The sequence below is a fragment of the Pseudophryne corroboree genome, chromosome 4, assembly GCF_028390025.1.
Source record: "Pseudophryne corroboree isolate aPseCor3 chromosome 4, aPseCor3.hap2, whole genome shotgun sequence".
Lineage (NCBI taxonomy): Eukaryota > Metazoa > Chordata > Amphibia > Anura > Myobatrachidae > Pseudophryne > Pseudophryne corroboree.
The window spans coordinates 202,750,331-202,767,399 of record NC_086447.1 but is presented as its reverse complement, the minus strand read 5'-3'; positions in this window follow the sequence as shown (position 1 = coordinate 202,767,399).

Genomic DNA, 17,069 nt, shown 5'->3' with positions numbered 1-17,069 from the left:
ACTGATGACGGACCTGCTGGACACTGTCAGCTCAGCAGCACCGCAGACTGCTACAGTAAGCTACTATAGTAGTATGTATAAAGAAGAAGAAAGAAAAAAAAAAAAACACGGGTAGGTGGTATACAATTATGGATGGACCAGCGACTGCCGACACAGAGGTAGCTACAGCCGTGGACTACCGTACTGTGTCTGCTGCTAATATAGACTGGATGATAATGAGATGAAATTAATATATATATATATATATATATATATAATATCACTAGTACTGCAGCCGGACAGGTATATATATTTATTATGTAATGACTGATGACGGACCTGCTGGACACTGTCAGCTCAGCAGCACCGCAGACTGCTACAGTAAGCTACTATAGTAGTATGTATAAAGAAGAAGAAAGAAAAAAAAAAAACACGGGTAGGTGGTATACAATTATGGATGGACCAGCGACTGCCGACACAGAGGTAGCTACAGCCGTGGACTACCGTACTGTGTCTGCTGCTAATATAGACTGGATGATAATGAGATGAAATTAATATATATATATATATATATATATATATAATATCACTAGTACTGCAGCCGGACAGGTATATATATTTATTATGTAATGACTGATGACGGACCTGCTGGACACTGTCAGCTCAGCAGCACCGCAGACTGCTACAGTAAGCTACTATAGTAGTATGTATAAAGAAGAAGAAAGAAAAGAAAAAAAACACGGGTAGGTGGTATACAATTATGGATGGACCAGCGACTGCCGACACAGAGGTAGCTACAGCCGTGGACTACCGTACTGTGTCTGCTGCTAATATAGACTGGATGATAATGAGATGAAATTAATATATATATATATATATATATATATATATATATATAATATCACTAGTACTGCAGCCGGACAGGTATATATATTTATTATGTAATGACTGATGACGGACCTGCTGGACACTGTCAGCTCAGCAGCACCGCAGACTGCTACAGTAAGCTACTATAGTAGTATGTATAAAGAAGAAGAAAGAAAAAAAAAACACGGGTAGGTGGTATACAATTATGGATGGACCAGCGACTGCCGACACAGAGGTAGCTACAGCCGTGGACTACCGTACTGTGTCTGCTGCTAATATAGACTGGATGATAATGAGATGAAATTAATATATATATATATATATAATATCACTAGTACTGCAGCCGGACAGGTATATATATTTATTATGTAATGACTGATGACGGACCTGCTGGACACTGTCAGCTCAGCAGCACCGCAGACTGCTACAGTAAGCTACTATAGTAGTATGTATAAAGAAGAAGAAAGAAAAGAAAAAAAAAACACGGGTAGGTGGTATACAATTATGGATGGACCAGCGACTGCCGACACAGAGGTAGCTACAGCCGTGGACTACCGTACTGTGTCTGCTGCTAATATAGACTGGATGATAATGAGATGAAATTAATATATATATATATATATATATCTCCAAAAACAAGTGCACTCACTACTTCTTTAAATTCCAAAGTTTCACAGTTATTTTATTCAATTCAATCTGCAGGTTCAGTTGTATCAGTAAATTCCATACATGACCATGTCCATATAGGAGTCAAAACACCGCTCCAAATTTATCCATCTTGTCAATGCAAATCAATCAAGCATATTATGAACATCTGAAAAATATCAGTGGTGCAGCTCCATTTGTATATGGTTTTCACATGTCATGGATTGGTAATACATCATGTCTTTTGTTATGTCTGTCGACTTCGGCAGCTTTTCGTGCCGTAAAAGACCCACATCTAGAACATATCAAACATAAATACATACAGTTATAAACTTGGACGAATGAGTGTCACATCAGCGAGATCTCTGCACAACCTGTAGCTACCTGGTCCGCCGTACTCCTCGGCGTGCGTTCCACCGTCCTGCGCATGTCCGCGCTCAGTACGGACGTTCGAGATCTAAATCCCTTCACTCCGGTCACATGGTGCGTTACGAACACTCCCCTCTTACAGGACGCGTCCATCGCTTACCACGTCATCATCGAACTCCTTGTGCGTGTCACTTGCGTTCCACTTCATTCTCCTCGTATAGGAGATTTATCACCGGTTTACTATATACTCAATATCTCTCAGGCTATCCAATTTTACCTCGCTGATGTTCAATCATCCATCCAATTACAAATTACAATACACACCAACAATTAGATTAAAAACAATTCATAGGTACCTATTCTAATTTAAAAACATTTTATCATTATCAAATGGTAATCCTCCTAACAGTTTCTATCAAAGTGACAATCACCTCATCTAATTTTTCTTATTATGTTATTGTGTTTGTTATTTTTATTATTTTTATTTTTATTTTTATTGGGCCCATAACCCTAATTACCCAAAAAGCATTTGAAATTTATACTTTCATTCATCCCCCTTGGGGCTATTGTATCAAGATCATAGATCCATCTAGCTTCTCTCCTTAATAATTTCTGGTCCCTATTGCCACCTCGTTCTAACGGTGGCTCGTAGTCTATCACAATACAACGTAGGGATGCTACTGTATGGGACTTTTGCAAAAAGTGCCGGGCCACTGGTTTATCACTTTTACCTTCATTGATAGCTTCCCTAATTGATCTCCTGTGGTTAGCCATTCTTTCTCTAAAATTCCTACTGGTCTTGCCCACATAGACTAGGCTACATGGGCAAATCAATATGTAAACTACATATTTCGAAGTGCAGGTCAGCCGATACTTAATTTCAATCTGAGCTCCTGAGTGTGGGTGGGAAAAAGTTCTACCCGACAACATGCCGCTGCATGTTGTACAACCTGTACAACGATAACAGCCAAATCTGTTTGTGTTCAACCAAGTCCTAGTGATTTTTCTATCAAAATTTTTAGTTGGCTTCATTAATAGTTGTTTTAAATTTGGACCTCTTTTAAAGGCTACCAGTGGTTTTCCCAAAGTGTTCTTTAAAATCTTATCAGAACCAACTATAGGCCAATGTTTATTCACTGACTTGCTAAATGCAATGGCTTTTGTATCAAATTGTTTCAGCACTATAAACTTTTTGTCATCTTTGACAGATGTTTTATGTTCATTCTCATCCCAAATTTTCCATGCCTTACTTAGGCATTTCTCTAGGACCTGAGGTGAATATCCTCTCTCTAAAAATCGTTCCTTCATTTCCACCAGCTGAACCTGTGCTCTATCTTTCTCCGTGTTATTCCTCAAAACACGTATAAATTGTGAAACAGGTAAGCCATCCTTCAATGGTTTCGGATGATGACTTGTGCCAAATAATATGGAATTCCTGTCCGTACTTTTCCTATATAATGTGGTTCCTAAACCCTCATTTGTCTTGAAAATAGAAATATCTAAAAATTCTATTTTTTCAACCTGAAAATTACTTGTGAAGCGAATCGGACTATCCAATGAATTTAAATTTACCATCATCTCCTGGAACAATACTTCTGTCCCTTTCCATAGAATTAGGACATCATCTATAAAGCGGAAATAATGAAGAATGCTGGGACCGTATCTGGGATATATATGCTCTTCTTCATACTCTGTCATGAATATATTTGCATATACCGGAGCTAAATTAGATCCCATCGCGGTCCCAGCACTCTGTACATAATAAGATGTGCCATATCTGAAATGGTTGTTTTCCAACACACTCAAAACCAGTTCACAAACATACTCTACTGGTGGACCAACAAAGGATGTCGCTGCCAATCTTTTTCTTACTGCTTCAACTCCTAACTCATGAGGAATCGCAGTGTACAAAGACACTACGTCCATTGTTGCAAAAAATATCTCATCCTGTGATCCCTCAATCTTTTTTAATTTTGAAAGTAGGTGGGGTGTATCCTTAATGTAACTTTTACTTTCTATTACTACCGGTTGGAGTAAAAGGTCTATATATTGGGCAATCGGTTGTAGTACCGAGCCTCTAGCTGATACTATGGGCCTTCCTGGTGGGGCAATAATTGATTTATGTATTTTTGGAATACTGTAGAAGATTGGACAGGCTGGTTCATCTACTGTCAATAATTCCACCAATTCCATGTCCAACCAACCATGCTGGATGCCCCTCTCCAATAATAAGTCAATCTTTGATTTTATTCGTGACATGGGGTTATCTTTCACCTCCCTATAGGTTCTTGTATCAGCCAGTTGTTGTTTAATCTCACGGTCATAATAGTCATAGTCTAACACCACTACTGCTCCTCCCTTGTCTGCCATCCTAATGACTATTTCATCATTTTTTTGCAACGAAGTTAGTGCTTTCCTTTGGTCCAAACTCAGATTAAATCTATAGTGATGTTCTTTATTCATTTCATTATAATCCCCCTCAACCATGCGCAAGAAGGTTTTTATGCTTGCGTTACTAGACTGGGGATCGAACGTGCTTGGTTTCCCTTTAAGAGATCCATATTTACGCTCACTTTCCTCGCGTGATTCTTTAAAAAATTCCTTTAACCTTAATTTTCTTCCCAGTTTATATAAGTCAACCTGGGTGTCAAACGTACTATTTATAAACGTGGGGACAAATGTAAATCCTAATGCTAAGACAGATAGTTCTGACTCAGTTAGTAGATGTTTTGATAAATTGAATACATTATTTTTTAATGCCTCCTTCTTCCCCTTCTTCTTCCCCCTCCTCGGGTGCGGCCTCTTTTTGCTCTTATATCTGTAATTGGACCTTTGTCCATATCCACCCCTAAAAAATTATCAGAGCCACTGGGTGGGATACCTTCTGCCCGCTCTACCTCTGAGGAGGAGCATGAGGAATCTACTGAATAGGGTAGTTTCTGTCTGGAGTACCTCTGTCTCTGTGTGGGGTATTTGTTGTTTTCCCCACTCAACCACCTGTACACATTATGATTTTTATAGTCATTTAATACTACATCCAATTTATTTCTTTTGAATGCTACTAGATCTTTTTTATACCGCTCTATATTCCCAGTTAATTTCTCCATCCATTTTTCACCCACGTCTTCATCTAGTTTTGGTTGGTAAGATGTTTTAAAATCTCCCAACTCTCCCTTTATTTTTTTAAGGTCATTGCCCACTTCTTCGATCACCAGGAGAAGCAAATCCATTGAGCATTTGTTCAAAACGCTACACCATTTGCTACAAAAAGCTGGATTTGTTCGTCCAATTGTTGGTACGTTTGGGATTCTAAAACCCCTGGGGATTTTCTTTTGTCTGTAATAATCCGAGAGGAATTGTCCATGTAAGACTAGGTCTACCTCTTTTTTGGACAATCTTAATAATTTATGATAGAGATCTAGAGTTGTCTCTGCTGGTAATTCACCAAATTCCTCCTTTGCAAATAATACCTTCTCTGCATCATCATCTGTCAAACTCAGTTGTTTATTCTCGGCTTGTGCCAACAGGGCATCATCCAAAAATCTACCGCCTAATTGTGTCATTTTTATAATATTTTTATAATTTGTGCTGACTAATTATTTAATCTAATGATCACAATTATAGCAGTAAGCAATCAATTAAGGTTTACCATAGGATTCAAACCATTCAATACAGAAAAATTTTTTGTTAAAAAACAATTACATATCACCACAGTTAGTGTTATTGCACATACGCCTGTAGAATGAAATGATTCAACAAAGCATTCAATTAGTCTTTCCTCTTTTCCAAATTTCCGCCGGGGTGCATCTATATTAGATTTTTAATCCATCCAATATCTGTCCTTGCATAGATGCACTCTCCTGTTCAACATGTAGGGTGCAACATTAATAGTCCCATCTCTGCGACCTCCAATATCTCCAAAAACAAGTGCACTCACTACTTCTTTAAATTCCAAAGTTTCACAGTTATTTTATTCAATTCAATCTGCAGGTTCAGTTGTATCAGTAAATTCCATACATGACCATGTCCATATAGGAGTCAAAACACCGCTCCAAATTTATCCATCTTGTCAATGCAAATCAATCAAGCATATTATGAACATCTGAAAAATATCAGTGGTGCAGCTCCATTTGTATATGGTTTTCACATGTCATGGATTGGTAATACATCATGTCTTTTGTTATGTCTGTCGACTTCGGCAGCTTTTCGTGCCGTAAAAGACCCACATCTAGAACATATCAAACATAAATACATACAGTTATAAACTTGGACGAATGAGTGTCACATCAGCGAGATCTCTGCACAACCTGTGTTCGTAACGCACCATGTGACCGGAGTGAAGGGATTTAGATCTCGAACGTCCGTACTGAGCGCGGACATGCGCAGGACGGTGGAACGCATGCCGAGGAGTACGGCGGACCAGGTAGCTACAGGTTGTGCAGAGATCTCGCTGATGTGACACTCATTCGTCCAAGTTTATAACTGTATGTATTTATGTTTGATATGTTCTAGATGTGGGTCTTTTACGGCACGAAAAGCTGCCGAAGTCGACAGAAGAAGAAAGAAGAAGAAAGAAAAGAAAAAAAAAACACGGGTAGGTGGTATACAATTATGGATGGACCAGCGACTGCCGACACAGAGGTAGCTACAGCCGTGGACTACCGTACTGTGTCTGCTGCTAATATAGACTGGATGACAATGAGATGAAATTAATATATATATATATATATAGAACAGACAGTAGAGGCACTCTCCAGAATTCATAAAGATGCAAAAAGGTGAATTTATTTATACGTTACACAATACACTCGAATGGTATTCCTTGATATGTCCTCAAGCGCTTTCGGCCCACAGAGGGCCTTCCTCAGGAGGCAGTATGTAATAATTCCATCAGAACATAAGACCAAACACAGGGTCTACCCGGATATCCAGCAGTAAGCTGGGTTATGCCTGACAGGCTCTATATACACCAGTGATCAATTAGAATTTGGCGCTAAACACGCCCCTAATATGACCTCATATCAAATGCGACATAATTATACAAACTAACATCTAAAGCAATCAGTACAAAATAAATACCAAAATTTCCCAACCAAGAAGGGGTAATGCAGGACACACTTATACTTAGCGGCCAGGCTCCATGTGACACAAGTGGGCAAAGCCCGTCCGTTGTAAACACTAATAGCGGACATTCCCCGTCCACAGCTGCTGAGTACAGACGGACCGCAGTGACGTGCGTAACTAGGCAACAAGCCGCACTTCCTGTCTGTGAAACGCACGTGTCACAAAGACGGAAGTAAAGCTGGAACGCATATCGGAACTCTCTTAGACAGAATAAAGACATCCAGTCTGTCAAATCCAAGTAAATTCTGAATTAATTCACTCCAATACGGAATCTATATTAAATAACATGGGACCTAGCCAGTTTAGTGTGTACCTCATTCCCCGGTGTAAAGAGCCAATCAGCTGCAGTTAAAAACCCCAAAGTTAAAGATAATAAACACACAATATACAAACCATAAGGGAATATACAAAAAATACACAAAAGAATTTAGTATTGATCAGACCATACAATGGGTACCCACTATTGCTGTATTATCTCTATGCAAAACTTGATATATAAATAAATAAATAGGATACCTCTTCATACAAAGATGAAGAAAATCTTATGATCCAATTAGTGGGTAACCCCAGTCGACCAATATTAAATCAAAAAAAACAAAAGAAACAGCCTTAGCTATAAAATATCATAATCACCACATATCCAGACAATAAAAATTCCTACATATGTATATACATATACCTATAGGTGTCGGTCAGAGCATATCACTACCCCTAATCAAAGATATTTTTTTAAAACAAACATCTATACGGGAAGATATGTATCAAAAGTGCTATTGCACAATCTATATCCACCATAGTCAACGTAGAAAAAAATTAAGAGGGTTAGATTCATTAAGTCCATAGGGGGACACTGAACCCAGTCTGTGGATCCACCTCGCTTCCAACTTCTTTAATAGGAGTGATCGATCCCCACCCCTCTTAGGAACCGGAACCCAGTCAATGATCCGGCACTTCAAGGACGCCACTTGATGTCCTAATGTAAGGAAATGTTGGGCCACCGGTTTGTCAGTCTGTCCTGTCAACAATGCCTTGTGAATTGAACTCCGATGGTTCGCCATCCTCTCCCTAAAGGTGCATGTGGTCATTCCCACATAGGGGAGGCCACAAGGGCAGAGGAGCATGTAAATTACATGATCGAGTCGGCAATGCAGCCGAAATCTAATATTAATCATTTTCCCACTTCGGGGATGCGGAAATTTATCTCCAGCCAACATGGAACGACATGTCACGCATCCAAGACATTTTACACAACCCTTCTTTTGTGGTTGCAGCCAACCACTTTCTTCCTTGGTGAGTCGCTTCGCTGGGTGCATGAGGAGCTGTTTCAGACTACGGCCACGTCTGTATGCCATCATGGGCGGTTGTTCAAACAGTCCCTTTAATTTAGGGTCAGACTTCAATATTGGCCAATGTCGTCTTAATGATGATCCAATGTTGGTGGATTTACCATCAAATTGTGTAACGTATATCATACGTGCCTCCTTCGGTGGTGCAGACCTTATGCATTTTGTTCGTGCCCTCATCAAGCAGGTATCAATAGTACTCTTTTTGTACCCCCTTTCCAAAAAGCGGCTCTTCATCTCCAGAATCTGTGTTTCAGCTTTTACTGGATCAGTATTGTTCCTCAATACCCGCATGAACTGGGAGATGGGTAAGCTTGATTTTAATGCCGGTGGGTGGTTACTTGTTGCGTGTAAGATCGTATTCCGATCCGTCTCCTTTCTGAATAGGGTGGTTCCTAATTTATTCCCCTTACGAAAGATTGTGAGGTCCAAAAAATTGATAGAATCCCCACTAATCTGACCAGTGAAGCGTACTGTGGATTCTAAACTGTTTAAGTGTTCCAACATACAGTTAAATTCAAACTCAGTGCCGTCCCATAGCATAAAAATTCTTTTGTGTATTTTTTGTATATTCCCTTATGGTTTGTATATTGTGTGTTTATTATCTTTAACTTTGGGGTTTTTAACTGCAGCTGATTGGCTCTTTACACCGGGGAATGAGGTACACACTAAACTGGCTAGGTCCCATGTTATTTAATATAGATTCCGTATTGGAGTGAATTAATTCAGAATTTACTTGGATTTGACAGACTGGATGTCTTTATTCTGTCTAAGAGAGTTCCGATATGCGTTCCAGCTTTACTTCCGTCTTTGTGACACGTGCGTTTCACAGACAGGAAGTGCGGCTTGTTGCCTAGTTACGCACGTCACTGCGGTCCGTCTGTACTCAGCAGCTGTGGACGGGGAATGTCCGCTATTAGTGTTTACAACGGACGGGCTTTGCCCACTTGTGTCACATGGAGCCTGGCCGCTAAGTATAAGTGTGTCCTGCATTACCCCTTCTTGGTTGGGAAATTTTGGTATTTATTTTGTACTGATTGCTTTAGATGTTAGTTTGTATAATTATGTCGCATTTGATATGAGGTCATATTAGGGGCGTGTTTAGCGCCAAATTCTAATTGATCACTGGTGTATATAGAGCCTGTCAGGCATAACCCAGCTTACTGCTGGATATCCGGGTAGACCCTGTGTTTGGTCTTATGTTCTGATGGAATTATTACATACTGCCTCCTGAGGAAGGCCCTCTGTGGGCCGAAAGCGCTTGAGGACATATCAAGGAATACCATTCGAGTGTATTGTGTAACGTATAAATAAATTCACCTTTTTGCATCTTTATGAATTCTGGAGAGTGCCTCTACTGTCTGTTCTATAATTTGAATGCCTTTGCATTCTGGAGTGATCACCCCAGTCGTTGTCTCCTTTGAAGATGTGAGTGCGACCATTTTTTGGATATATATGGATTCGGTTTTTTCTATAAAACTGGTTTCTGGTTGGACACCCATCACCTGATTTTTTTCTCATTTTCAAGTTTACCTGGGTAAACTTGAGGAACAATACTGATCCAGTAAAAGCTGAAACACAGATTCTGGAGATGAAGAGCCGCTTTTTGGAAAGGGGGTACAAAAAGAGTACTATTGATACCTGCTTGATGAGGGCACGAACAAAATGCATAAGGTCTGCACCACCGAAGGAGGCACGTATGATATACGTTACACAATTTGATGGTAAATCCACCAACATTGGATCATCATTAAGACGACATTGGCCAATATTGAAGTCTGACCCTAAATTAAAGGGACTGTTTGAACAACCGCCCATGATGGCATACAGACGTGGCCGTAGTCTGAAACAGCTCCTCATGCACCCAGCGAAGCGACTCACCAAGGAAGAAAGTGGTTGGCTGCAACCACAAAAGAAGGGTTGTGTAAAATGTCTTGGATGCGTGACATGTCGTTCCATGTTGGCTGGAGATAAATTTCCGCATCCCCGAAGTGGGAAAATGATTAATATTAGATTTCGGCTGCATTGCCGACTCGATCATGTAATTTACATGCTCCTCTGCCCTTGTGGCCTCCCCTATGTGGGAATGACCACATGCACCTTTAGGGAGAGGATGGCGAACCATCGGAGTTCAATTCACAAGGCATTGTTGACAGGACAGACTGACAAACCGGTGGCCCAACATTTCCTTACATTAGGACATCAAGTGGCGTCCTTGAAGTGCCGGATCATTGACTGGGTTCCGGTTCCTAAGAGGGGTGGGGATCGATCACTCCTATTAAAGAAGTTGGAAGCGAGGTGGATCCACAGACTGGGTTCAGTGTCCCCCTATGGACTTAATGAATCTAACCCTCTTAATTTTTTTCTACGTTGACTATGGTGGATATAGATTGTGCAATAGCACTTTTGATACATATCTTCCCGTATAGATGTTTGTTTTAAAAAAATATCTTTGATTAGGGGTAGTGATATGCTCTGACCGACACCTATAGGTATATGTATATACATATGTAGGAATTTTTATTGTCTGGATATGTGGTGATTATGATATTTTATAGCTAAGGCTGTTTCTTTTGTTTTTTTTGATTTAATATTGGTCGACTGGGGTTACCCACTAATTGGATCATAAGATTTTCTTCATCTTTGTATGAAGAGGTATCCTATTTATTTATTTATATATCAAGTTTTGCATAGAGATAATACAGCAATAGTGGGTACCCATTGTATGGTCTGATCAATACTAAATTCTTTTGTGTATTTTTTGTATATTCCCTTATGGTTTGTATATTGTGTGTTTATTATCTTTAACTTTGGGGTTTTTAACTGCAGCTGATTGGCTCTTTACACCGGGGAATGAGGTACACACTAAACTGGCTAGGTCCCATGTTATTTAATATAGATTCCGTATTGGAGTGAATTAATTCAGAATTTACTTGGATTTGACAGACTGGATGTCTTTATTCTGTCTAAGAGAGTTCCGATATGCGTTCCAGCTTTACTTCCGTCTTTGTGACACGTGCGTTTCACAGACAGGAAGTGCGGCTTGTTGCCTAGTTACGCACGTCACTGCGGTCCGTCTGTACTCAGCAGCTGTGGACGGGGAATGTCCGCTATTAGTGTTTACAACGGACGGGCTTTGCCCACTTGTGTCACATGGAGCCTGGCCGCTAAGTATAAGTGTGTCCTGCATTACCCCTTCTTGGTTGGGAAATTTTGGTATTTATTTTGTACTGATTGCTTTAGATGTTAGTTTGTATAATTATGTCGCATTTGATATGAGGTCATATTAGGGGCGTGTTTAGCGCCAAATTCTAATTGATCACTGGTGTATATAGAGCCTGTCAGGCATAACCCAGCTTACTGCTGGATATCCGGGTAGACCCTGTGTTTGGTCTTATGTTCTGATGGAATTATTACATACTGCCTCCTGAGGAAGGCCCTCTGTGGGCCGAAAGCGCTTGAGGACATATCAAGGAATACCATTCGAGTGTATTGTGTAACGTATAAATAAATTCACCTTTTTGCATCTTTATGAATTCTGGAGAGTGCCTCTACTGTCTGTTCTATAATTTGAATGCCTTTGCATTCTGGAGTGATCACCCCAGTCGTTGTCTCCTTTGAAGATGTGAGTGCGACCATTTTTTGGATATATATATATATATATATAATATCACTAGTACTGCAGCCGGACAGGTATATATATTTATTATGTAATGACTGATGACGGACCTGCTGGACACTGTCAGCTCAGCAGCACCGCAGACTGCTACAGTAAGCTACTATAGTAGTATGTATAAAGAAGAAGAAAGAAAAAAAAAAAAAACACGGGTAGGTGGTATACAATTATGGATGGACCAGCGACTGCCGACACAGAGGTAGCTACAGCCGTGGACTACCGTACTGTGTCTGCTGCTAATATAGACTGGATGATAATGAGATGAAATTAATATATATATAATATCACTAGTACTGCAGCCGGGCAGGTATATATATTTATTATTGAATAGAAGTGTATACAGCGCTAACAAAAAACTGGATATGGGAAATTAGTAATCACAATTTATTATAAAACATTGTTGCAACAATTAAATTCATATAAAAAAAGGGGGACAATATTTTGTCAATAAAAAGTATAAAAATATATATATAGGGCAAGCACAGCAATTTTTGTTTGATAAATTACCACACGAGGAAGCCGAATGGATACACTGGTGCAAGTCTTTGGAATAGTAGCCACAGTCCTAGGGAGCAGTTTGCAGTGCTAGCAGATGAAGTCCAAATGAAAAAGGCCGATCTTTGTAATGTTTGATCCGGACTGAGGTGCGTCCTGTCAGATTGTTGGATCTTTCTGTGCCTTGTGGACATCCGCTATTTTTCCCAATTCGCTGGTGGACTTCTAGGCTGGTTTCCAAGTTCCAAAAGTGATTCCAGTGGTATACGGCTCCTCAGAACCAACGCGTTTCGCTGTATTCACAGCTTTTTCAAGGTATATGTGCCCTCTGTGTGGATGCCCTTTTTAAAGGCTGTGCTAATTGCCCATTGAAGACAGCTGAGATCGATTTTAGATATCTCAATAAACCATAAAACAAAACCATATCCAGTTTAGATTGCTTGTATTTAGTGGAGACAAATGTATATTCATAAAACTAATAACTTTGGTTAATATAAAAGGAGATGTATTGCAAAATACAGGAACACTTCCTGTTTACATGTGTGCGGGTCACATGACCGCATGTATGCGTGTCCTCGCATTGGTTTAATCACACCATGTGACCTGATCACGTGACTCGGTCACGTGACTTGCTCCGGTCACGTGACTTTCTCCGGTCACGTGATCGGCACTACGTGCGAGCGTCCGGCGGCTCGTATTATTTCCTATGTCACAATTCATTGGACATAAGGTCATATGTTAGATTCAGAGACCGGAAATACATCATTCCCTTACTTTGATGCCTGTAAGGGGTCATGTGACCGGGTGCAGAAATAACTGTTTTGCCCTTAGTTGGCGATTTACTTTCTTTAGTCAATATAAGTCATTTATCATGTTTATAAAACACCCTATATTAACAATACAGGTTTTTAAATAGAAAGTTGCAAACATATAAGGGAAGACGAGAGACCCCATGACAGAGGTGATTATCAGCAGTTTCAATCAATAATTCAATGCAATATGATATGTATATAATAATAAGTACGTGAGGTGAAATATTCTTTCAATTTGTTTTAATCATAGACTATAGTCAGATATAGATATTATTCCAAGTATATATCTAGGACTTGCCAAATTGTTTATTTAAAGAACATAGACATATACTCGGAAAACCTTTTATTCTTTTTGCTGCCATCTTGTGGTGGATTTCTATAATGGCGTTTCCTGAAGAGATGCCTAGTGGTTTATACATCAATCTTCAAAGATGTATTCTAGGATGATGTTTTTTTCAAGTATATATAAAAAAGGAAAGGAAAAATATTTTTTGTACATATATATATGTTGTACAAATAAATCTTTTATGTTATATATATATTGTTCTTTTAGTATTTTATTATTTAAATATTTTCATATATTTTACTAATACAATAATCAGTATATATATATAATGGTCTATTAAGGGATCATGGAAGTAGATATATGAATGTGGGAGGACCTTTTTTTCTCCTTAGTAGGTATTATCTTATGTTGAAATGGTCTTTGAACAAAACTACCTAGTTAGCTCTATATTGATCGTATGGGATATGTATAGGTGAATCCTTTAAACTATAGGTGGGAAAATCGATTTGCTATCCTAAAATTATAATACTGCATTTAGTTCCAATCCTTCATTAAGACCACTGGGATGTAATGTGTTAAGCTGAAAGGTCCAAAAGATCTCTTGACGACATAATTTAGTGAATCTGTCTCCCCCCCGAGTCTATGTTCTTTAAATAAACAATTTGGCAAGTCCTAGATATATACTTGGAATAATATCTATATCTGACTATAGTCTATGATTAAAACAAATTGAAAGAATATTTCACCTCACGTACTTATTAATATATACATATCATATTGCATTGAATTATTGATTGAAACTGCTGATAATCACCTCTGTCATGGGGTCTCTCGTCTTCCCTTATATGTTTGCAACTTTCTATTTAAAAACCTGTATTGTTAATATAGGGTGTTTTATAAACATGATAAATGACTTATATTGACTAAAGAAAGTAAATCGCCAACTAAGGGCAAAACAGTTATTTCTGCACCCGGTCACATGACCCCTTACAGGCATCAAAGTAAGGGAATGATGTATTTCCGGTCTCTGAATCTAACATATGACCTTATGTCCAATGAATTGTGACATAGGAAATAATACGAGCCGCCGGACGCTCGCACGTAGTGCCGATCACGTGACCGGAGAAAGTCACGTGACCGGAGCAAGTCACGTGACCGAGTCACGTGATCAGGTCACATGGTGTGATTAAACCAATGCGAGGACACGCATACATGCGGTCATGTGACCCGCACACATGTAAACAGGAAGTGTTCCTGTATTTTGCAATACATCTCCTTTTATATTAACCAAAGTTATTAGTTTTATGAATATACATTTGTCTCCACTAAATACAAGCAATCTAAACTGGATATGGTTTTGTTTTATGGTTTATTGAGATATCTAAAATCGATCTCAGCTGTCTTCAATGGGCAATTAGCACAGCCTTTAAAAAGGGCATCCACACAGAGGGCACATATACCTTGAAAAAGCTGTGAATACAGCGAAACGCGTTGGTTCTGAGGAGCCGTATACCACTGGAATCACTTTTGGAACTTGGAAACCAGCCTAGAAGTCCACCAGCGAATTGGGAAAAATAGCGGATGTCCACAAGGCACAGAAAGATCCAACAATCTGACAGGACGCACCTCAGTCCGGATCAAACATTACAAAGATCGGCCTTTTTCATTTGGACTTCATCTGCTAGCACTGCAAACTGCTCCCTAGGACTGTGGCTACTATTCCAAAGACTTGCACCAGTGTATCCATTCGGCTTCCTCGTGTGGTAATTTATCAAACAAAAATTGCTGTGCTTGCCCTATATATATATTTTTATACTTTTTATTGACAAAATATTGTCCCCCTTTTTTTATATGAATTTAATTGTTGCAACAATGTTTTATAATAAACTGTGATTACTAATTTCCCATATCCAGTTTTTTGTTAGCGCTGTATACACTTCTATTCAATATTATTTACTCAGGGACTAACTATCCCTTTAAAACAGCAGCTGAAAAGGATAAGCATATCCTCTTAACAGCGCCGGACAAATTGCCTTGGTAATTTATTTTTTGCACATATATATTTATTATGTAATGACTGATGACGGACCTGCTGGACACTGTCAGCTCAGCAGCACCGCAGACTGCTACAGTAAGCTACTATAGTAGTATGTATAAAGAAGAAGAAAGAAAAAAAAAAAAAACACGGGTAGGTGGTATACAATATTATATATATATTATATACAATTATATATATATATATATATATATATATTAAACTGGTGGTGATTATTAAACTGGTGGTCAGGTCACTGGTCACACTATCAGCAACTTGCAAGTAGTACTCCTAAGCAGACAATCACAATATATATTATACTGGTGGTCAGTGTGGTCACAATGGCAGTGTGGCACTCTGGCAGCAAAAGTGTGCACTGTACGTTATATGTAGTACTCCTGAGTCCTGCTCTCAGACTCTAACTGCTCCCCACTGTCAGTGTCTCCCCCACAAGTCAGATATACATTATACAGTCACACTATCTATCTAACTATCACTTCAGCAAGTAGTAGTACTCCTCCTAATGCTCCCCAAAATTACTACTGTGTCTCTCTCTACTCTAGTCTCACTCTCTTCTTCTCTTCTCTATAAACGGAGAGGACGCCAGCCACGTCCTCTCCCTATGAATCTCAATGCACGTGTGAAAATGGCGGCGACGCGCGGCTCCTTATATAGAATCCGAGTCTCGCGATAGAATCCAAGCCTCGCGAGAATCCGACAGCGGGATGATGACGTTCGGGCGCGCTCGGGTTAACCGAGCAAGGCGGGAAGATCCGAGTCGCTCGGACCCGTGTAAAAAAACATGAAGTTCGGGCGGGTTCGGTTTCCGAGGAACCGAACCCGCTCATCTCTATCAGTAAGCTTATCTGACTGAGGGAATTCAGCCTTTTCTACCTTCTGGTGCATAAATAGCGGGGCTTTTGTTTAGGAGCAGGATCCTCCTCTTCTATTTGTAGAATAGATTTGATGGCCCTCACTAGTGAAGGCAGGGCCAGACTGGCCATCTGGTACTTCTGGCATATGCCAGAAGGGCCGATGGCCAGGTGGGCCGATTTGTCCATCCATTACGAGACTGGCAGCACCGCCTCCTGGGTGACACTGTGCTGAGCGGCCGAGTAATTTGCATAGTGACGCGGCTACGTCATGACGCGGCTGCGTCATGATGTCATAAGGTGACTGAGCCTTCCGGAGTACGAGCGGAGCGGTGCGGGCGGGGGGAGCTGAGCAGACAGAGGGACGCGACCAAGCCGGCCTGAGTGTAAAAGGTGCGGGCGGGGGGAGCTCAGCGTCTTTACATGCATAGATCATGCATGGCACTGCAGACTTCTGCTGCTGCAAGCAGCACGTGCACTGGCTGCAGCCTTCTTTGCTCACCTGCTGGGTGCACTGCTTCTTCCCTTCACAGTCCATGGGCAGGTACTGCCACTGCTGTACTTTC